The sequence below is a fragment of the Pteropus medius genome, unplaced genomic scaffold, assembly GCF_902729225.1.
Source record: "Pteropus medius unplaced genomic scaffold, Ma_sr-lr_union100, whole genome shotgun sequence".
NCBI classification, from domain to species: Eukaryota; Metazoa; Chordata; class Mammalia; order Chiroptera; family Pteropodidae; genus Pteropus; species Pteropus medius.
This window is the reverse complement of record NW_024349224.1, coordinates 5223771-5246876: the sequence shown is the minus strand read 5'-3', so window position 1 is coordinate 5246876 and position 23106 is coordinate 5223771. Positions and strand designations below refer to the sequence as shown.

Sequence of the window (23106 nt, the reverse complement as noted above, 5' to 3'; positions counted from 1 at the left end):
TCCCTTCACCGCCTTCTGTCCCCATTCCTTTATCTTTGCTCCTCCAAAGGAGCTACTTGAACTCATATTCTTAGTTCAGGGTCTCATTTGGAGGAACCCAGCTGAGGACCACTGGGCAGGGTGGTACAGCTGAGGTTGGAGGTATAGGCAGAAGGTAGACCGTGCAGCGCTCTTTTTCAAGGTTGTAAAGAAATTTGAATTCATTCTAAATGCAACAGGAAGCAATGGAAGGCTCTTAAGAAGGGCTGACTTGATTAGATTTAGATTTCAAAAATGATACTCTAAAATGTAGATTGGCCTTAAAATCAGAGATTTAGAAATCACCTTCGAGGCAATCTATTTGAGCCCTGGCTTTGTAGGGTAAGCAAGTGAGATCCACCGAATTAGTGACATTGAATATAATTTTGTGCCCGAAGCCACACAGTTGTAGAAATAAGAGTGAGATCTCAAGACCAGCCTCCTGACTGTCTAGGGTTGACTCGGAGGTGGCTTTATGGCTCTCGTACCCTCGTCAAGTACTTTCACCCACAACAGCATTTGCTAAGGAAAGCAACATAAATTTTGAATTCAACACCGTGCCGCAGAGAGTGGCATTCGATAATTACCATCCTCTGGTAGACAGTTGAAATTGCAGGGGAGAAACACCGTGAAGACACTGTCCCAGTGATTAAGTATTAAAGACACTGAAGATTTTGCTTCGTGGTAAGTACCAGGATAGGGTATGATAACCGTTTGCAAATATTTGTAATAGTGCAGACAGTGAAGAGGGAGAGAAATTACTTAGAACAGTGGAAGGAATCTCGAAGTAATGAGGTGGAACAAAAGGGAAATATTATTAGCTGAATTGAAGAGTGGGAAAAGGCTCTTTCCAATGAGAGCTAGTTGGTCGTATTTACACACAAAGCCCATTGTCTAAGTGAACCTCATGAAGTGTTCGAAATGAAAAAAAGAATAGCTTTATGCCGGCACGCATCTCTTCTATTTCTTGAAATTGTTTTCTCTGATCCTCCCCCTCTTCAAACACATTTGCTGTTTGTATGAGATGCAATTATTTTATAGCAGAAGATGTGTAACACTGTTTGGTTAGTTTTATGATTGACCAAGTCAGATTTCTCTCTTATCAAACAGAGATGGATAAATAATTTGACTACAAACCAACTGTTCTCTAATTATGTTTCATTTGTTGATCGTCTGTGACATTAAGAGAGAATACCATTGTTAATCATTTCTACAGCGTTTTAACATTTGTACAATTATAAACTACAAAATGTGTCAAGGTTACTGAAATACTACATCTTCAGTGGAAGATAAAACTCTCCAGTGTGAGTTTGAATGGTTAACATTAAACAAACAAAAAATGGTTGACTTTTATCTGAGTTGTTTTCAGTGTATTTAAGTGGTTATTACTGATTATGATTCACTTGTAATCAAGGCTATTTTCCTTTATTTCCTTTGGATTTGTCGACTATGCCAGTATCGATCATTTCACAACCTTTGAAAGTAACCATGATCCGTTCGGTCCAGGAAAAAATACCCAACAATCCTTGGGTCCCTTTAGTGTAGGGGGGTCCTCTGAGGATAAAGTGTTACTGATGGGAATGAGTAGTCCTCTGTGCTAACCGACCCTCTTCCCATGTTGTCCTGAGTGTCATCATTGAATGTAATAATTTCTCAGCACACTGTTTGCTTTGTCTTCAATTAGGAGCCAGCAAAATAGATGCTATAATTATATCTCCTTTAGACGATTCCCATTTGATTGAGGGCTGGGCTGAAAATATACTCCACATTATCATATGAAAAAGCCACATAAGAAAGCCTGTCTTCAAACTGCACAGTGAACCCTGCCCCAAGTGATTCTAAATGAAGCGACAAAGTGCAAAAAAAGGCAAGAACACTTACTTGACCACGGACCCACTGAAATATCACTTTGATGAATGCAAACACATTTATCATCTTCACTAGGAGGTGTTCTGTCACTGTCCGGGTGAAGGGTGTGTTAGCTGTGAGGAATGAAAGCCTGCACCTAGCTCGCTTAAACAAGAAAGGGAATTTATTAGCTGCATACAGCGATATGTGACAGCATCCACATGGTGCTGGAATTAGACTGTAGAAAACCATCCAGAACCAAGGCTGATTCTTTCGGCTTCCTCTGGGATCAGGTGATCTCTCATCCCTGCCTTCGTCTCCGTCACCCCCTCACTCTCCGTAGGAGTTGGGCTCTCTTTGCTTCTCTCTTCCTGTGTCTGCCCTACAGCTCCCCTGATTGGTACCAACTCAGTTGTAGCCACACGTGGAGCCTCAGTTCCAGTTCTGAATTCTGGGAGGGGCAATCTGATGAGGCCAGTTAGGGCCGTGTCCTCTCCTGGTCTACACAGTGGTGGCTGTGGGTGACTGTTTGTGTTCTCCAAACACGGCTGCCAGAACTCAGTCCTGCAGACAGGGATGGTTCTCTGGGAAAAGGGATCGTTGCAGGTACCAAAAGGTGTTTACTGCATCGATGAAGCTGACATGGTCCAATGAAATCTTAGCCAGCTTTAAAACGGAAGAACATTCTGCCATGTGCTACAACATGGATGAATCTTGAAGACGTTACACTGAGTGAAATAACCCAGCCATAAAATGTCACATTTTGTATGATCTCGCTTCTGTGAGGTGTCTAAACTGGTCAAATTTTCAGAAACAAAATAGAATTGTGGTTACCCGTGAAGAGTTGTTGTTTAATGGGTATGGAGTTTGCATTTCGCAAGATAAAACACTTGTAGAGATGGGATGCCCAATAATGTGTGTATAGTTGACACTCCTTAAATGCACACTTAAAAATGTTTATGTTATGTGGTTTTTTTTTTTTTTTTAATAAGCAATTAAAAGAAAAGAAAAAACAATGGAATGGAAAGATATAAACTGATAGCTTCGTGGAACAACTGTACCAGTCCTGGGCTGCCCGCCTCTAGGCTTCTTGTTAGGTGAGGAAAATAAAGCCCTAACTTAGTAGGGGGAAAAAAAAAAAAAGTAGATGATTCCTCAAAGCCTACTGACTTCTAGGATGGTCATCAAGACTCTCCATCAACTGGTCTCAAAATCTGGGTCCCCATTTGTCCGTTCGTTCCCAGAGGTTTCAGCCAAGCTGGAGCACTTAGTTAGTGTCCCGGAAGCCTGGGGCGGCCCAGTCTCCCAGACGCACCTCCCACGTTAGCTCACTCAGCAGACTTCCTCGAGACTAGTAATTCGGACAATTTTCCCGTTCTGAGTGCCCATATTTCTTATGATACTTAGCTCTTCCCGTCTTGCAATGGAACTTAGGTATAAATCTTTCTGCTCCAATGATATTGTAAGTTCCCTGAATCAGGAAACAGGATTTGAAAGTTCCTGTATCTTCCAATAGCAGCACTGTCCAAGAGCCAGGCACGGAGCAAATACTTGGAATGTAAACAAACCAACCAAAAACACGGTCAGAAGTTTCCACGAAGGCTGAAATAGAAATGTGTGAGCTTCCTAATAAAACAGAATCTATTGCTTCCATTTTATTTTTGGGTTTGGATATATGGCATGTTAGTATGAATCAAATAAAAGCCTCTGGGGTCATATTAAGGATGGAATTCTGTGAAGTCAAGGGGAGTAACTGCTTGGTTATTCTGAATCATTAGCTAGTTAAGACTAATAATGCAGAATTGATCATTTTTCCATATGGCATTTTCATCATATAGACCAGATGTTTCTATTGTTTCACAATATAAAAACCCTTATTTTTAACACTAATTTTGTGATAATAGTACTTTCGTGTCTGGGGACAGAGAAAATACATAATAATAGAGCTCTGACCAATTCAATGATGCTTTATCTTGTTAGTCATAGGACCATCTACATATATTTGAAAAACAGCAGCATTTGGTTGTATGATACATAGTATTTTTCCAACAATAGATAATGCATGTAGTACATAGAGATTTTCAGAGCCTTTTTTAATGTCGACATACATCTTAATTGACTAAGAACTATCTGCCAAATGTCTAGCTTTTGGGCAGAACCACCAGCAAGGATTAGATTGCATTCCAGCACCTTTCAGCTAAATGTGTTACTTTTCAGATCTACCTTCTCTGGGCAGGATAGAAAGTCTTGCCCTCATAATACTTGGGGAAACCCTTCACTGATGGTTGGATGCACCTTACACAGTGAAACATGGATGGTATACTAACAGTTAAGGTAAAGAAACACACATCCAGCCAGCTACAAATAACGATTTGATCTGGAGTTAATGGCCCAGACCTCCTTAACAGATCTTGGAAAATTCTTGCTCTGACATGTCTGTTTGGTGGTGGTCTCATCTGACATCTACTTTTGTCACACGGATCCTCCCCTGCGCATTATACCAGCCAACATCCTTTAGTTTTTGGTTTAAAGGCCACTTCTTCATGGAGGCCCTCCCTGCTTTCCCCAAGCCCAGGAGACTGCTGCTTTTGTAACATCATGACTGTGCTTGTAATTCAGCCACCAAGATGGTATGCCACTGAGAGCACACTTAGCCTCCTACACGTTTGTATCCTTAGCACATAGTCGCCGATCGATACGTGTTTGTTGAATAACTTAATGAATATCTCCTGCTGTTTCATATTGAACTCTATATTGGTCTGATTAATTAATCGCAGAGCAATCTCAACTGCAGTCTAAAAATTGCTCAATAGTCAGACCTAACATGTGGTCTTAATTAATTATATTTGCTTAAGGCACCTACGTCTGTTTTTATTTATGACTGCCCACGTTAGTACAGATATTGCAATCTATTCATCTTCTCTCCCGTGTGATCTGAAGTCTCTCTTCACTGCTTCACAGTTAGTTTTCAATAGCTTTTGCTTTCTGCCCCTTAGAATGTAAGTCCCATGAGGGCAGTGACCTTGTTTGTCAGGTTTCTGTGATATTCTTAGCACCTAAAACAATACATGGCAGACCCCTGATACCTATTTATTGTACAAATAAATGACTGTCGACTGATGACTAACTTACATCCTATTCTCTCTAGTATGCAGTATGTTACTCCCTGGACACTGGACTTTCTGTCTTGCTTCAACTTCAAGTTCAGTAAGAGAAACAAATTGAGGCTTGCAGGGACCTGAATACCAAAAATGTGTATTCACTGCTTCTCATATTACCCTCATCAGTAATGTGGATTGTTGGGGAGGATAAATGAAGACATTATAGTTCAGGTTTGATCTCAAACTCCCTTTGCATTCCCAAACAAAGAATAAGTCTGTGTTTCACCGCGATCGTATAATAAAAAGTAGAGGATTGTGGCTTATGTTACTTGGAGTTGATTTAAATTTTTATGAACCTGATACCTCTGAAAGGCAATAATCAAAACAAAACCACGGTAATTGTTTTCATTTGAAAACATCAGAATGGGACCTCATTACATTCTGGCGAGTGACTCAAGAGGAAGTATGGGAAGGCAAAGCATAGGCTCCATTTTGAAAATAAATTTCTTAAAATATTCAGCCAAGTCATGGAAGGAAGTACAAAGCCAGAGGTGACAATTTTCAATCAATATTCCAAATTCTTTTAATTAAAGATGTCTTGGGATTACAGACAGTGCTGGGACATACATATGTATCTATAATAAACAAGATGTATTTTGCAGGGATGGATTTGGGTTTTGGCATCGACTTGATAGGGAGATCAAAGCACTAGCTGGCATTAGAAGGATTTAGATACATTTGTCATAGGCAGCTGTTATGCTAATCTCATTTATGCAGTTGTCAGCTGATAGGCTCTGATGAGCCAGCTGAGTGGGAAAATCATTATTCCATCCCTATTGTGATAAGTGTTATTTATTACTGTCAAATGGTATTAATGTTTGATTCGGAGATGGGGAGTGGGCACCATCTACATGAAGTTCATCCATTCATGGTCCACTGCAACAAAAGGCATCGCTGAATTCCAGCCAAACGAACTTCATTTCTGGGTGAAAAAAGAAGAATGGATTTAATTTGCATATGTTTTAAAAGGGTAATGAAGTAATATGATGTTTATCTTGGTTGAAGAGTGGTAATTTTCATTGGCGGTACTCCAGCCTCGTTGGAGCCATTGTGAGGCGTTTACTGTTGGGTTGTTGGGGAAGGACTTTTTAAAGCAGCAGGTGCATTGGGGGCTGGGGAGGGGCAAGATGATTTATTCATTAGGCCAAAAATGAGCAATCTGGACCTCTATTTTTTCTTCATCTTCCTCAGAAATGTATTTATAGCTAAATCCCCTCTCTGTTCCTCCGTGACGGTGATATCCCCTGATTTTCACATTCCTTTTGTGGCCTCTGACAATTTAATTATGTGAAATCCCTAACCCGTCACTCACTTCATTTCTGGTCCCCTTTTGTTATGATCAGATTTACTGTTTTCACTCCATCTGAACTGCTGTCTGTACAGGCCTGGTGTTTTGGAATGGGGTGTTGCTTTCTAGTTAGGTTAAAGCGAGGAGACGGTTAAGGATGGCTGAGGGTTTGTTCTTAAGCATTTGGTTAAATTAACTGCTCAGCTGAGCTCTGAGTTGTTAAAAATGATTCCCTCTGTTAGGAGACTTGGGGAGAGCTGTCCTCTTTCCAATACAGCTGCATCGGTTAATGCCGTTTGGCTTATTTTTCTTGTGTTAAAAATACAGATAACCTAATTATAGCTCCTCCTCAGTTCCCAAACGCCTCACTTAATGACTCATTAGTGCAGCGAGAACACTTTCCATCGCTTGCTCAATAATATTCTGTTTCTGAGGACTTCATCTTCTTTTCTTCATATTTGCTCTGAGAGAAAAAAGTTTGACTCAACATATTTCAGAGCCTTTAGATTTTGCTGATTAGCTTCATTTCTGTATAACAAGCTGGTCACTTTTCAGGACCCAGCTTCTCTCTTCTTTTCGGGTTGATCGGAATGGGCCAGATGTCTTTGTTCGGGGGGAGGAAGACATGGATCGTAAGAGTTTTGTTAACCCTTGAACTCAAGGAACTCTGTCTTCCTCCTTACCCAGTATTTAACGTAGCTTTCCTGACATTCAGAATCTCCCATTAGATGACTTAATCCTCCATGTTTCCCCAGAAGCCAGCAGAATTCCAGACACTGAAGGCCCTCGAGGAATAAATGAATGGACCTTAGGAAGCTTATAGTCTAGTTCAAGGGTTGCCAAACTTTTTCTGTAAAGGACCAGCTAGATTGTAAATCCCTTAGGCTTTGAGGGCCATGTGGTCTTTGTTGCGATTTTTCAACCACTGCTGTAAGTTGAAAGCAACCATAGATCATCTGTAAGCATTGAATGGGTATGGCTGTGTTCCAATAAATGTTGATGGATGCTTAAATTTGAATTTTATATGATTTTCAGGTGCCATCAAGTATTTTTATTTTTCCAACCGATTAAAAATGTAAAAGTTATTCTTAGCTCATGGCCATACAGAAACAAACAGTGGGTTGGATTTGATCCCTGGGCCGTAGCTTGACGACCTTGGTCTTGCTCACCTCGCTGGGCTCACCTCCTATTCCTCTCTTCCTTATTCACTCCCTTCCAGTCCCTTTGGCTTCTTCTTTTGTTCTGCAAACCCGCCAAGCTTGTTCCTGCGTCCTGGCCTTTGCCTTTGCTGTCCTTCTGCTGTCCTTCTGCCTGGAACAGTTCACCCTCCGCGGTTCCTTTGACTGGCAACCTTCTCAGAATTATTCGGGTCTCAGCTCAAATGCCAACTCTTCAGAGGCCTTTTCTAATACTGCATTTGCAAGCAGACGTTTCTACCCCAGCCGTTGGCCTTCATTTCTCTAGTTCTTATCACCATCTGAAACAATTTTATTTATTTACAAGTTAACATATCTGTCTTCCAGAATGTAAATTCCTTGAGATCAGGATCTTTCTGTCATTTGAAATGTGGCTCTGCGGTGCCCAGAACTGTGTCTGGCCCATGGTAGACGGTCACTCATGGGACTAGGAAGATGGGCAAATAGAAGATGCACACGCTCATTCTGGAAGTATTTTTGGTATTCCTCCCCCAAAAACCTCAGTTCAAATACGAGAGGGAATATATGCACACATAACTGTGATATAAAGAGAGGAAGCCCTGAGGGCCATCAGGGGTTCAGAGAAGAGAAAGCTCACCTCCAGAGGGATGAAAAGCAGACGGCTGTACGCAGGAGGCCGTCTTTGCCCCGAGGCATTGGGTGTGCAGAGCGGAGCCGGGGAGATTTGCCGCAGCTGGGTTTCTAGAGGGTTACTGAAGATTATTCGAGACTTGTATTCAAGTGAAGAACTCACCCTGTTGCAGCGAGAAGGTCGAGACGTAAGTCTTTAAATGAGAAAGTTCGGAGGGAACGTCTCACAGAGGAGTGTGTTAAACACCTGGGTAAGCCTCTCCATCACAGTTCTGCAACCGCAGAGACTATTAGACCCGAGAGCTTCTCCCAGAACGTGGAGTCAGTGCACCAGGTGAGCAAAAGAACGAGAGTGACAAATTTTATTCTTCACATAATAGATAATTTCTTGAATAGGATCTGGTTCTCCCTGGACACCCTAGCCGCCTCCTCATGGCTGCTACATGCACCCTTCGCTTCGGTTTCTGCTCCAAGCTACCGTGCTGCCTCATACCTGTTCACATTGCTTTTTCTTTTCTTTCCTTTCTTTTTCTTTCTTCCTCTCTCCCTTTTCCCTCCTTCCTTCTCTCCCTCCTTTTCTCCCTCCTCCCTCCCTCCTCCCTTCTCCCTTCCTTCCTTCTTTCCTTCCTTCCTCTCTCCCCGCCATTGCTCCTCCTTCTTCTTTCTTTCTTCTTCCTTCCTCCTTTCCCTCCCTTTGTCCCTCCTCCTCCCTCTCTCCCTCCCTTCCTTTCTAAATTTGTTTAAAAATTTAAAATACAGCTGAGGGTCAGATTTGACATGTGTCCCACTGCTTTGCCTCATCTAGGCTTAGGTCACTCCTCTTCCTCCTCTAGAATTTTGCTCAAGGGTCACCACCGCTTTCTTTGTGCTTTCATGATACCTTATGTCCGACTACCATAGTTCTTGTTAATATGAAACTCACGACATCATTAGATATAGATTTAAGGAGCCATTATAGCATCCCTCTACATGTTCCATGAAAGCAGAAATTGCATTTTAGTTCCAGAAAAGCTTGGCTTTCTCTAAGCAACTAGTTTGTGTGTGTGTGTGTGTGTGTGTGTGCGCGTGCGCGTGTGTGTATGTGTGCGCGTGTGCGAATGTGTGTTTGCTTTGGCCCTCAGAGAAGTTTCTGCCTCATTTATAATCCACCTCTTTCAATAAAATGTTCGCCTAACCACTTTCTTTCATATTCCTTTCATCCTAACTTGTTCTGTTTGTTTTATACTCTTGTATTTATACTCTTGTATTCTTTTTTAAAAAAAGAATCTGTTACTCTTTTTGACATAAAAAGGATATGAATAAATACAAATCACATTTAATTTTATACTTTTCTAGGTAATTCTTTACCTTAGTTACAGAGAATGTGGAAAGTGAGCATAGAGTCTTTTACCTTCCTTATTCACACTGGGCCTCCCAATAATGTTCTACATCTAAATACTGGATGAATATACCATAAACGATGACGAGACAGTGAAATATTCGATCATTTCAATCTCCTTTAGGTAATCCATTTAAAGTGGCAGATAAAATGATGAGGCAAGCCACAAGTTTTATTACCGAGAATGATTATGGGTGTTTGAGATCTTAGCTTCTGTGCCATATTTGTAATTTTACTGCTAGAGCTCCATGCCAGAGCAGTTAACGAGAATAAGTTTAAGACGACTGAAATCACGTCACATTATAACTGACACATCTAGGATTCATTTTACAACTCGTGATTTTAATTTTGGTGAAAATATATTTAAAATTATCTCTCGTCACCATCTCTTATTAGACATAATGAAACTTGATGATACTCTAATAACATTAAACTGTTTTGGTAGTCACTGAGGTCGGTGTGAAAAGACTATTCAAGCTAAGAAAATTAAGGATCATTTTTGAAAGAAAGTGTTTGGGGGCCTTTGAGGAGCTGAGTATTTCATTCATCTCACACACTACATTATCGTTTACACCAGCAGGTAATTCAGAAGATATTCTGTACATTAAAAAACTAGCGTGAAATTAATGAGGGGAAAGCAAGGATATTTTAGCAAAGAAGGAAGCAAGAATAGAGAGGTCATGTCACTGCAATTTGATACATATGTTCTGGAATGATATTTATTATTAGCAGGCCACAAAAAGTACTGGGTCCCCAAAACTTGATAAATAAAGTTGCTGATGTCACTAGGTCATTGCATTTGTCTTTTTAGATCTTCCCAGTCTTCTTTCTTTCTTATTCCTTCCTTGTTTCTTCCTTTTTCCTTTCTATCTCGGGTCCAAATCCATCGAAGCTACTTCCTTCCTCTTGGCCCAACTTTTTCCTTTTGTCAGATGAGAAAAAAATTAATTAGGGATGGAACGATATTACAGTGTGGGAAAACTTAGATAACATCTCTCATTTTTCCTAACGGTGGAGTAATAGTTGGCCTGAAAACTTGCTACATTCTCAACATTTGCCAAATTAGGGACTTTATGTGTTCAGTTCATATATCTTCCTTCATGTTCTTTTCAAAAACTTGTGAATTTTTATAGCATTTTTTTAAACTCTATCTTAGTTCATTCCCTTCTCTGTCCTTAACCTCATTCCCAAATGTAACTTATGTTAATACAACAAACACGTTAATACAACAAACATGTATTAAGTACCTACTATATGCCAAGTGCCTGCTGGGCATGGGAGAGATTCTGATCAGAATAAGAGTCAATGTTTGCCATCTAGGAGCTCATTGTGTAGTAGACAAAGCAAACAAACAGATAGACAAGTCAACTAATAATTCTAGGACAATCTGATAGTGTTACAAGAGTCTGTGATCTAAGTTTTTCAGAGGTGATATTTGAAATGGGCCTGGAAGGATCTATGGTGTCCTAGCTGGAGAAAAAGAGGAAAAGCATCTCTGGAGTAGGAAAAGCACGTGAAAGACCAGCATGAGCCCCGTGAATAGAGCTGTAAATCATGGAAGCAGAGGGAATTGGTGGGTGGGTGAAGACAGTCCTTGGAAACGAAGCCAGGCTTCAACTACGGAAAGCCTTTGCTTTGTATGCATCTTAGATTTTATGAGGACCTGTGGTTTATGGGAAGCAGCGGACATTTTAAATAAGGGAAGTGGCATGATGGCCCTGCAGTTAAGGAAGTTTATATTGGAGCGAGGAGGAGCTGAAGAGAAAACTAATTAGGAACCTGTTGACACAATCTAGGTGAGAGGTAATAAAGGATCCAGCTAGACAATGGAAGAGGTAGTATATTTGAGAGAGATTTAGGAGGTAGCTTTGATACTGGTGATTGATTGGACAGGAAGGATGAGGGACAGGGAAGAATAGAGGGTGACTCTGAAGCCTGTTCCTTGATATGTTCATTCTAAGAAGAGATGGACCTAAATGTAGTCTGACAGCTCATGTCACCCAGATGTCTGGTGGAAGAGTGTCATACAGAAAAGTTCTGTGGTTCATTCGTTCATTCTCATTCATCCACCCATTCATTCAAGATTTCACCCACCCAAAATATATCTGTTGAAAAATAATGCCTAGATTCCAGGCATTCTGTCAGTCACAGGAATACAGTAAAAACATCAGAAGAAAAAATTAATGATGACTTGATACACATATATATTATGAAATGTTTACCACAATAAAGAGTTAACACATCCTTTACCTCGTATAATTACCATTTCATTGTTGTTGCTATGGAGCATCTATCCTGGGTTTCTTCTAAATATTCCTTATACAGTCTTCCTTTCTCTGAAAAGTTTTCTTCCTTCCCTCCCTCTTTAGAGTCAATATATTTCTTTCATAGTTCTCGATTTGCCTTGGATTTCCTTTTTATTCACTTGAAATTAGTATATTTCTTGTTAGAAGTCAAATATATATATATTTATATTCTTATCATGAGAAATTTCCCAGAAATATAAAAGCGGAAACCCCCATTGATCAATTGCCTCATTTCAAGGTCAGCTCACGGGCGGTCTCATTTCACATGACTTCCTTCTTCCGTGCGTACCCCTTCTTTTTCTTCTTCCCCTTTGCTTTTTATGCTTGGATAAGGACCATCTATCAGTTCATCTATCAGTTGGAATCTGTCAGTTCTTTCTTTTACTGGGCATCTTCTACTTCTTCTGATTTTAGCTTTTATTGCTTCAGTCTAGATAACTTTATCAAGAAACGTGTATGTTCCTTCATTCTTGATTGCTTGAAATCTACTCTCTTTCTACATCTATAATCATGGAATGTTTCTATTTGAACAACGATTCGCTAAATTTATGAGCATTTCTGTAAATGAGTTGACTTTAAGATGCCCCCAACTCTGCATTATGATTCTAATCAGCACATTAATGAATGGGTGCAGAAATGAGCCTATTTGCAAATTGCCAGATTAGATTTGTCCTTGTTTAACTAAAAGCTTTAACTAAAAGCAGGGCTTAAAATACTGAAGATGATAAAGCCTCATCTATGACTGAACATTTCTTCATCAAATTGTGCTTTAAAAGAGTTTAAGAAAATTTTTGCTATTTGTTAAAAGATTCAGTCTAAAACAACGGAATGAAGTTTAAGTCATCAGATAAATCATTATGTAAAATAATAGCCTTATTAATATACTGTTTTAACTTTGCTTTCTCTGGATCTAAAAATTTCTGAATTAAAAATAAAATTGTGAGCTGTGATTGATTTATTTTTTATGTGTCTGCTCAGGTCCTGCCTCCTTAATTGGGCTAAGTCAATTTCAGTGTTTTTCCTATGCCATTTCTATCCTCCAGCTGTCAAGCCAAAGAAAGAATTAATATCAATAATCCAGTGATCAGATTTAATCTGTAAGATTAGTCATCATTTAAATTACAAAGACACAGACAGAAAAGAAACCCTCGTCAATTTTATTTTCTCACACGATAGAGTGAGATGGGTATTCACATGCGCGTGAAATCATACATTCACGTGTATCTTATTGCATTCTTTGTGTTTCTGAAAACAACGTAAACGGCGGCGTTAAAAGAAACTCTTCTCCCACATGGCGTGTTGTCTACTCTTATTTCATTTCTCACATATCTAGAAGCAGCCTTAGCAGCTACTGATTTTTGTCCTTAGAGGTTTTCACTTTTGTACGTTTGTTTTAACAAGCATTGATTGATATGCCATTTCCTCAATTACGTAGGCATTGCTACCTTTACTGGTAGATTGAGAAAGAAAGACAGAGAGAGAGAAAGTTGGAAAACGGTGATAACAGCACACCACCACAATGAAACTACTACGCACCGCCCTCGCGAAGGATTCTGCTGATTCAGTCATGAGATGTGTTATTACTGTGGTTTAACAGACAGGCAGGAACAGAGAGCTTCAGGACCAGCTTGCTGTGGCACAGCTACTGTGGCAAAACCCTGTTGTATTACCTTGTTTTAAGCTAAATCAGTCTACGGCCATGCCACCCTGAACAAGCCCGATCCCGTCTGATCTCGGAAGCTAAGCAGGGTTGGGCCTGGTTAGTACTTGGATGGGAGACCACCTACTTAGGAAGACCAGGTGCTGCAGGCACAAAAAATAAAAAAATGAAAAATAAGGGATTGTAAGCTGACAAGGTCCTTGCAGTCTGTGAGGTCAACCAACGGTTGCCTCGCCTGAAAAAAAAAAAATTAGCTAAATCACAATGACCATAAAGGAAACTCTTAGGGCATTAGGTAAACCAACGTTTTCCAAAAAATGCTTTTCAGGACATTTTGCGTCTGTCGAGATGCCCTGAGAACAGAAGAGCCTGTTAGTCAAACACGTTTTGGAAAATTGCATCAAGTATCCTGGAGGTTCACAATGCAAATCAGCATAGTAAAGGCTCTGAGAAATCCTGGAGTTTAAAAAAAGCGGCTAAGTATAAATTTTTTTAACTGAATGTATTTCACGGTAGAATCTTTTTTGCACACAACGCAGTTCGCTGGAAACACGTAGGAAGCTTTTGCTCGAAGCGAATGTCCATTTTCAATGACTTTGGTTAACAGAGTGTATGTCGTAATCCCACATGCTTCAGGATATGGAATCATGCTTAGATATAACCTCTACTCTTAACACTCGTGACTCCAAAGCGCAAGAAAGTCAGTTTCAGGAAGACAGGAATTCATCCATCAATCCATTTATTTGCTTGTTTTTTTCAACAAGCATTTATTTATTCAATACTGACTTTGGCATAGGCAATGTGCAAGGTGTTGGTGATATAAAGATAAAAAACCAAGCTTGAGAGAGGTAGGGAAGCTTTCCCAAAGGAGGCGATGCTTGGGCTGAATCTTAAAGGGTGACTAGGTTGGGGAGGGGGGCGTTGCTTAGCAGATGGAAGGGAAGTGGTTTTCGAAGGGCATATTCCAAATAAAAGTAGCTGCATATGCAAAGACATAGAAGGTTATGAGCCTAGCAAACTTGGGGAGATCACAGGTGAATATGCCTGCGTTTTATTACCATCTATTGTTTGTTTCTGCATTTTCTGTCTCCCCTCCTGGAATGTAGCTCCATGAGGTAGGAACTTTGTGGTGTTTACTGTTGTCTTCCCTATGCTTTACATAGCGTTGGCCTTCTTTTAGGGTTCCAGTACATTCTTGTCAAGTGAATTACAAGGAGCCCAGTATCGTGAAACCTTTCCGCTGAAGGCAAGATGGAAAGATGAGGCTGGGATGGTAGGCAGGGGATGGATCATGAAGGGTCTGTGGGTCACGGCTGGACATTTCCTGGTAGGTGAAAGTGAGCCGTCGAAGGGTTGTAAGCAGGGGAGTGCCTTGATCAGGTTTGATTTTAGAAATATTACTCTGGTGGGAGAGGATGGTGGCTTGGTCGCTTTGAGACTGAGGACAGTTAGAAGGCTGTTGCAATAATGCCGAAAAGAAGGAATGAGGGTCTGAGATGCTCGCCTCTGAGTGGACAGGAGGGGACAGTTTGTAGCACTTAGGAGACCAGCCCTAGTCACTGAATGCAGCGGGAAACACAGCTACCGGAAAAGGAAGGGGAGGAGTCAGGAAGGATTTCTATGTTTCTCACTCAGAAAGCTCGAAACACTTTATTAACATGTACAAGGTAGAGAGACTAGTATAATAAACTCTCATGTAGTTATCATCCAACAACTATCAACACGTAGCCAATTTGGTTTCAACAGTACTGACCTCCCCGCCCCACCCCCTCACCCCTGCCTAGAGTGTTTTAAAGTGAATACCAGATATTATTTTATCCATAAATACTTCACTATGTATTTCTAAGAGATAAGAACTTTTTAAAAACCCAAATTCAATATCTTTTACACACCTAAAAAATAACATTAGTTCCTTAATATCATCAGATTTTCAATCTGTGTTCAGATAGTCTCGAAGTGACTTTCTATAATTGGTCTGCTCCAATTAGGACCCGAAACGAAGTCCACGCATTGCATTTGGTTGCTATGGCTCTCAAGTCGCTTTTAATCTATAGCAATTCTTCTCTCCCCCTTCCCTTGTTTATTCATTGAAGAAACCAGGTCATTTTTCCTATAGAATTTCACCATTTTGCTGATTGCATCCTAGTGGTGCCCTTTATCATGTTCCTCTAACCCCCGATCTTCTTGTAAATTGGTTATAATATCCTATTATAACTTCCCACACAGCAGAGGTAATCCCTCGAGACATAGAGTTTATTGGGAGACATGGTTAGTGCATGCTGGGAGCGATGACTAAGTGAGTGAGTATATGTGCAGGTAAGGATTTTGAGAGGTGCTGTCAGCCCTGTCACAATAGTCCTTTGGGGCGTGTTTGCGTCACCTACTTGTGTTGCTGCCACCGCCTGCAACTAGATGCTTTTGGAAAAGAGAGACGAACACAATGAAAACACCCAGGTCCTCTTGGGAGTCCGTCCCTTTGGTAGATACAGCCACCTCACCGGGTCTATATTTTCATCAGATTTTCCAAAAGCTTTTGCTTTTCAACAGGAGTGTGTAATTATTTTTTGGAGGGTCGTGAGCGAGTGCCATTCTTGTGGGGCCTTGTTTGGGGTTCGTTAGCTGAGTGAGAGAGAGGATGATGGTTTGGTAGCTTTGAGACTGGGGACAGTTAGGAGGCTATGTTACCTGTAACTGAGGAAGGCTGCTCACGTCATGAGTCTACATCGGGTAACATCTTCCATCTTCTTTCTGTCATGTGTCCTCCGAGGGGCACCAATAGCCACCTTTGAAAAACCTGCTTGGAAAAACGCAAGCTCTGCTTTACCTGTGGTGACTGGGGTTTCCGTAGAGGCCGTTAGCTAGAAAACCGGCGTGCAGCGCACGTGCGCGAGGGGAGTGACGGGCCTGGCGTTCGTCTGAATTTGGGCCCAAGATCGTTTGGTTTCATCTGCTCAGACCTTTTTTGGTGAGTGAAATAAGCAGCTTGGCCATCGTAGCTAAGAGTTGATTTCATACTATTTCTGTCTTGAAATCCAGGGAACTCTCACCTCATCTGAAAGAATGCCATTTCTGTTCATTAAATAAACACTTACATAGACTTACTATGTGCCAGACGTTATAAATATTTCACACATACTAGCCCATTTAATCCTCATAGCAGCCCTTCAAAACCGACATCATAATTATCCTCCATTTTATAGACGATAATTTATAAAATGAATTATCCTTCATTTTATAGATCAAGAAACTGAGGCACAGAGAGAAACTAGGTAACTTGCTGGAGGTCACGTGGCTGATAAGTAATGGAGTAGTATTTGGTTGCAGTCTGGCTCAAGACTCTATCCTCTTAGCCACTGTGACATGTTACTTGCTGGCACCAGTAGTCAGATTAAAGTGCATTTGAACTTGAAAGGAGCCATGGCAGCTAAGTGCAGTGGTTCAGGGTGTGAGCCTGAGCATCGCACAGACCAGGGTTGCATCCTAGCTTTGTCACTTTGTGGCGGTGGAATGAGAGCGTGTTATTTACCTCTCTGGGCCTCAGTTTCCTCATCTGTAAATAGGGGGTTATGCTTCCAATCTCACAGAATTGTGAGGATAAAACAGAATGACCTATTTCAAGCACCTGATACAGTTCTTAGACTACAGTAAGTCCTTTAAAATGGTGGCCGTTGTTATCATGGCATCTTTCGGGCCCAGCAAACAGTGCTGTAAGGGATGTCCCTCGTTCCCGAGTGCTCGGCCAGACGTGCTGAGTGTAGTTGGCTTGTTCTACAGTTATTTAGAAGGTTGATCCCATGTCTTTGCTATTCTCTTAAACACGATGGGACTGAAAGCAGAAAAAGGGTTAACAGTGCAGACTTACGTGTATGAAGTTTAGGCAATGCTTTCGAGTATGTTACCTCAGACATAAATTGGTTCAGTGCTGGCTCATAGAACCAGCTGGACCCGCCTCCTCCCAGCTTGGCATTCTTTAAGTTGGCTGGAGGGAGTGACCTCACATTGGTTGGTGGGAGATGTTACACTATCAAGATCAGCAAGTGGCACAGCCAGTCTTTATTTATTATCTTATTCATTCATTCATTCATTCATTTACTTATTAATTTATTCCTTACTACCAGAGAGCCGATCGTTAAACATTTACCAGCAAAGCTATGTCACTAGGCACTGTCACTATTCATTAATTTGATCCTCTCAACAACCTTATGAGGTAATGGAGTAGTATTTTCAGAGTATGAAATGGAGGCCTAGAAAGGCAAAGGAAATTGACCAAAACTATGTAACTAGCGGGAGGCAGAGCCAAGATTTAAGCCCAGGAACTCTGCCTGCAGATCCAGACTCTTACCTGCCACAGGTAACTGCCTCTCCACCGTTACCACACCATCATAGTGTGGTTTCTATCTCTTGGGAGACGAGAAATACATACACGACGTGATTAGAGAACAAGGCAGTATTAATTAATACATTAATTCACCCCTCGTGCATTCAGCAAGTCTTTGAGTGCCTGCTGTATGACACATTGTCTTGGGAACACAGACCTTGCCTTGGTAATCACCGTGTCTCCCCAAGAACTAACATGGAAGCTGACACGTAATAATTGTCAAATAGATGAATGAAGGCGGGAGTTTGGGGGAAGACTGCCTGGTGGGAATGTATGGCATCTTGCATACCACACCCTTCCTTTCCGGAAGAGAAAGGTTGCTGTACCATGTGCGTGTGGCGGGCTCCCTGTCAGCTGCACTTGCTGGTCTCTGTGTGGTGTTGTGTGATTTGCTGAAGCGTTTTGGTTCCTAAGCTGGGAGGCCAAACCCCAGCTTATGTCTCCTGGGATCTCTTTGTCATCCAGACCGTATGAGTTGACCCATGAATGAATACGGACTCTGAGATATTAGGGTCAGTCCTCTTTCTGATGAAGACAGATGTCAGGGACGGAGCACAGGTCGGGCTGTGTCACGGGTGAAATGTCAGGCTGAGAGAGGGGCAAGGACTAGGCTAAAGGGCGAGGGACATGACCGTGAAAGTTGTCTCATTTAGGATTTTTTGAGAGCAGAAAAAATGCTATTAATAATTAAACTGGGACAGCAGCCATAAACCCAGATGATCCCAGCAAATTGCAATGAACAGTCACCCTTTTGAAGGGTCAAATAGGAAAACATTGCAAATTAAAGATACCACATAATTTGTTAAAAGAAGCAAGACACAGATCTAAGATATCGAAGTACTAATTCTAGCTCTGCCTCCTTCCAGCCTGTCAGCCTGAGCCACTTATTTCTTATCTAAAGTATTAAAATAAATCAGAGGTTCCCAACCATCTTTTTCCCCTTAGTGGAATATTTCTTTTCAAATACGTCTCGCACAGGAACATTTTGGAAGATCTGCAAGCATTCTCAGAGCTTTAGTATTGCTGAGTTGTAGGGATAAGATTTATTTTGCTTCTTTATCCTTATGCTTCCTTATTCTTATTTTATCTTTAGGATAAAACAGATATTCGTAGGGGACTCAACATATGAGCCCTGAAAGAGAGCTTAGAATCAACTTCTTCGTTTACAGTTTAGGAAACTGAAGTATAAGAGGGTGGAATATGTCCAAGATCGTGTAGCCAGACAGACTTAGGTGGCTTCACTCGGCCCTACTAATTAATGTAGGAGATCAGCACACGCTTAAAAGAAAAATAACGACTTTAAAATATTTGCATTTATAATGCATGATCGTTGTACAAAATGTAGAAAAGATGAGCGGACCAAATATACATATACCAACAAAACTCACTCACGTATAGCCACTATGATCATTCTGGTATACGTCTATCTTATCAGACACTTTTTTTTTTCTATTTCCATTGCTCTCTTCAATCTACCAACAAGTTCTCATTTTTCTCATTCTGCTACTCGTCCCAGTCTTCCAAGTCATCCTTCCACCCTCTCATGGTTTTCTTGAAATGACAGCTAAAGGACATCATTCTTAAGTTGTGACAAGTCTACGAAGAGTGAAGCAGCACGCGCTGGACAAGGGCGTTTTGCCGCAGAGCACGAGGACGTGGGACCTGGATGCTGAGCGAAGCCCTGATTTCTGATTGGTCAGCTACACGCCCAGTGAGGGGTAAAGGGAATCCAGATGCGGAGCATTTGGAAGTGGAGATGAGGAATCTGGTGTAGACATTGCTGCTCAGTCCAGCGCCCCTGCTCTCCAGGAAAGCCCTGGCCGCCATGCAGAGGAGGGACAAGGGTGACTTTCCACGTTCGAGAAGCCCGAGCCCCATCCCCGGGCGCCGGACGGATAGACAGACATCACATGCACTTCGCTGCCTCGCAGATTTCCCCAGGTCTCGACGTCTACACATTCCTCAAACTTTTGCCAGAATTGATGAATTGTACCTTGTTAGAACTCTTAATTTTTGTTCAAAGTGAAAAATAGAGCTCATTAAATTAAATCATGGAGATGTTCCTAAAAGCGGCCGAATGCCTCGGGCTCACGATTTAGGCCCCGCGGGGGAAAGATCGCGGTGGAGGAGAGGAAAAGCCACGAAGGGAAGCGAAAAAGAAACACGTGCGTGTTTCAGGGACCGCTGTTTTCTGAAGCTGCTAAAATTTCAGTTCAGGAAAGATATCTGATCAAGATAATTTCTTAATGGAAAAGCACCATCTTAATTTGTCTTATCCCTGGCCACCTTCAGCAGGAATGTGCCCGTGGCCCTTTGTGGCCCACCGGCAGCCACCTTTTATCATGCAGATGGAACAGACCCGGCTTCTCCCTGCCAGTTCTGGGCACCGGGTTTGCATAATGAAGCTCTCCTTCAAGATGGGCGGTTAAACCAAATAGTTTTTGAATTTCTTTTGTGGACCGGCTGCCTCTTTATTTAATGCTGAGAACTGAAGGGAGTTGAGGAAGGGTTCTGACGAAACGGGCTTTTTAAATACTGCCTCCGTAATTATCTGTGGAATTAAACTCTGCAGAACTCACATCAACTCTCATCAGAAAATGGAATTATGAGAATCCTTATTAACAGCAGCTTCCAGACTCAACTCACAGTATTCACTTGAGTAATTATTATTAGTAAAGGCTGGGATTAAATTTTTTTTTTTAAGCTGGAGAAAATAAATTCTTAGCAATTGCCTGCCTTGGACACGCAGGAGGAGACAAAGAAATGTGAATTTTTATTTTAGGGAGAAAAAAAATAATTTTAAAATGTCATTTTGCTCTGATTTTGGAGAGAATTCTTATGCAAGGCATTTTGTATATAAAGGGATTATATGTCACTGATGCAAAATGAAATACAAAATAAACCGAAGAGCTATGAATGTCCTAAGTGCAGGAAAATATATAATTTATGATACTTTAAATCTCATTAAAAACACTAGCTTTTGTAGCTTCCTAGCAACCAATTCTCGTGAGCCCCTCTGTAAAGAGGTTGACTCTCCCCAGGCTCGGGGTCCAAAGCTTTAATAAATGAAGCCCATATGGTGACTGGGTGAGGCTTTTCCTGTGTGCAAGCCATTTTTCTGGGTGTTCTCAAAAGCCTCATGTGATAGCTTTGTAATTTGCTAATCCAATATAATAAATATGAAAGCACTTTGTTAAACTAGTGTTCGGGGTCTAAATTAAACCAGTCAAGGCTAGAGAGTTAGATAAAAAGTTGGAGCTCCATAATTGCAGCCTTGGTTCTGGGTAGGATGTAAAGGGTTCCAAAACCTGGGGCTGGGGATGATAACTCACTTTTTTTTTTTTTTAAAGCACTAATACATCCACTTCTTCATTTCACATTTGTAACAACCCCGGGAAGTAAATAGAGCAGGTTCCGCTGTGCCCATTTGTCAGATTCAAAATACCGACGCTCAGAACGTTGTCATTGCAGTGACTGTCTGCAGAGTCAGGGCCACGAGCCGTGCCGCAGGTATGCAATGCTCGTTTGTAACGTGCTGGTTTTCACCGGTCTGAAGCAAAATGGGAAAAAGGGCAAACACTGTTTTTCTAAAAACGCAAAAGAAACAAGCTTTGAAAACGGAGATTGTTGGAGGATTTTTTCCCTTCATTTTTTTTTTTTTGATAGTAAAATGACCTTTATATTATAAAATAATGGTGATAGGAGATGGCAGTTGTTCTATTTTGTTTCTGGCAAAATTAAAACTTGCCAATCATAGGCCAATCTCCAAAGCGTTAAGGAATGTATTGGTTGGTAAAATGTCAAAGTCTACCCTCCCCCACTTTATTTTTTAACAAATAAGAAAAATGAGATCTGTGTGTGTATGTCTGTCAGCATTGCACAGCAGGGAGGTGGCAGAGCCAAGTTCAGAGCACGGGTCTCTCTGTCCTTTCATTGTGCACGGTCAAGGGAAAATCAGCAGCATCAATTTTAGTTTTAGGGGAAAATAAAAGTTTTTAATAGGCTTTTGCTCCAGTTTCTGAAGGCATTTATAACGCAAGTGCTTTATTTGTGATGAGATTATAGGCCAGAGATGCAGAATGCAATAGGAACTAAATCAAGGAGAAGCCAACGTCTGAAATGCAATAAATAGCACCACAAGGGGCCTTTGGGGGCAGTGGTGTCTGGTTCTGCTGCCTTTAGGAAGAGGTCAGTGGTGGCTACCCCGATTCCTTAGAATGGTAGTGGACGCCTGTTATTTTTGCCGGCCTAGGAGTCATTCCTACTTTCAGTAACAACTCTGTTTTTTTTCGGGGGGTGGGGAGAGAGGGGCGAGGAACCAACCCACTTACCCCTCAATCTGACCCCCATCCCCCCCAATGATTCAGAGTGAGCACATGACCCATGTCAGTTCACTGATATTGGAGTTGTGTGCTTTCGCTGGGTGGTTGGGGAAAAAGAGACAGTCTCTGCCAGCTGCAGAATGCCAGTCTGGGACTGCCTGGAGTCAGCACATCGGAGAGCCACGAGTAAGCATAAAGCTAGCACAGAGAGAGACAGAGCCAAGAGACGGAGAATGGGAGGAGCCACGTCCCGAAGCTGTCTCTGGGGTCTGGGGTCAGGGCGGGGGGCACCCGAATGCAGCCAAACCTTCCAGATTTCTAGTTACTTGAGCTCCTTCCTCCTCCTTTTTTTCTGAAGACGATCTGAGTTGTGTTTCTCAGGAAAAGTGCTATTCTACCCATCCTTTCGTTATTGTCATACTTTCATTCACTTTTCATGTGAAAATTGGGTAGAAGGCTTAAAATGCCAACTTTTCTCCAACCCCCCAGTGTTTTCTTTGACTTTCTAAAGTTGTCTTGAACTTCTCCTGGCCTTTAGTAGACATGATCACAGATGAAAGAGGGGTGTCGGCTCACGCCCTTGCTTCCTGGAGAGAGTCCAGGAGGAGTGGCGTTCAGGGATTAATGAGGGGAAGACAGAGGAAGGACCGCCCCCCAGGACTCTGCAGCCTCTCCGGTCTTTATCCTGGGAAGCCTCAGATGTGTCATAACTTAGGCAAATTTTTTTGCTTCAACAACAAGTTGGAAGCTTATCTACAAGGCCAGTTCAATGAACTAACTTAGGCTAAATTTCTTCTTCTTTTATTTTTTTTTAAAAAAACTTAATTGGCAGGTTGTTTGCTGAATTGATCAAATGAATCCATGAGTTTGGCGTCCTGTGAAAACAATGTCTAAAAGATAAAAATAGAGGCCCTGTTTAGATTAGTGTCTGGGGAGCCCAGCACACTCCCTGGCGGGTAC

At 41.5% G+C, this 23106-nt stretch overlaps 1 pseudogene; it reads left to right on the top strand.

Annotated features, from left to right (window-relative positions):
* The first annotated feature begins 13475 nt into the window (after positions 1-13475).
* On the top strand, positions 13476-13598 carry LOC120617450 (uncharacterized; annotated as a pseudogene).
* The last annotated feature ends 9508 nt before the right edge of the window (positions 13599-23106 follow it).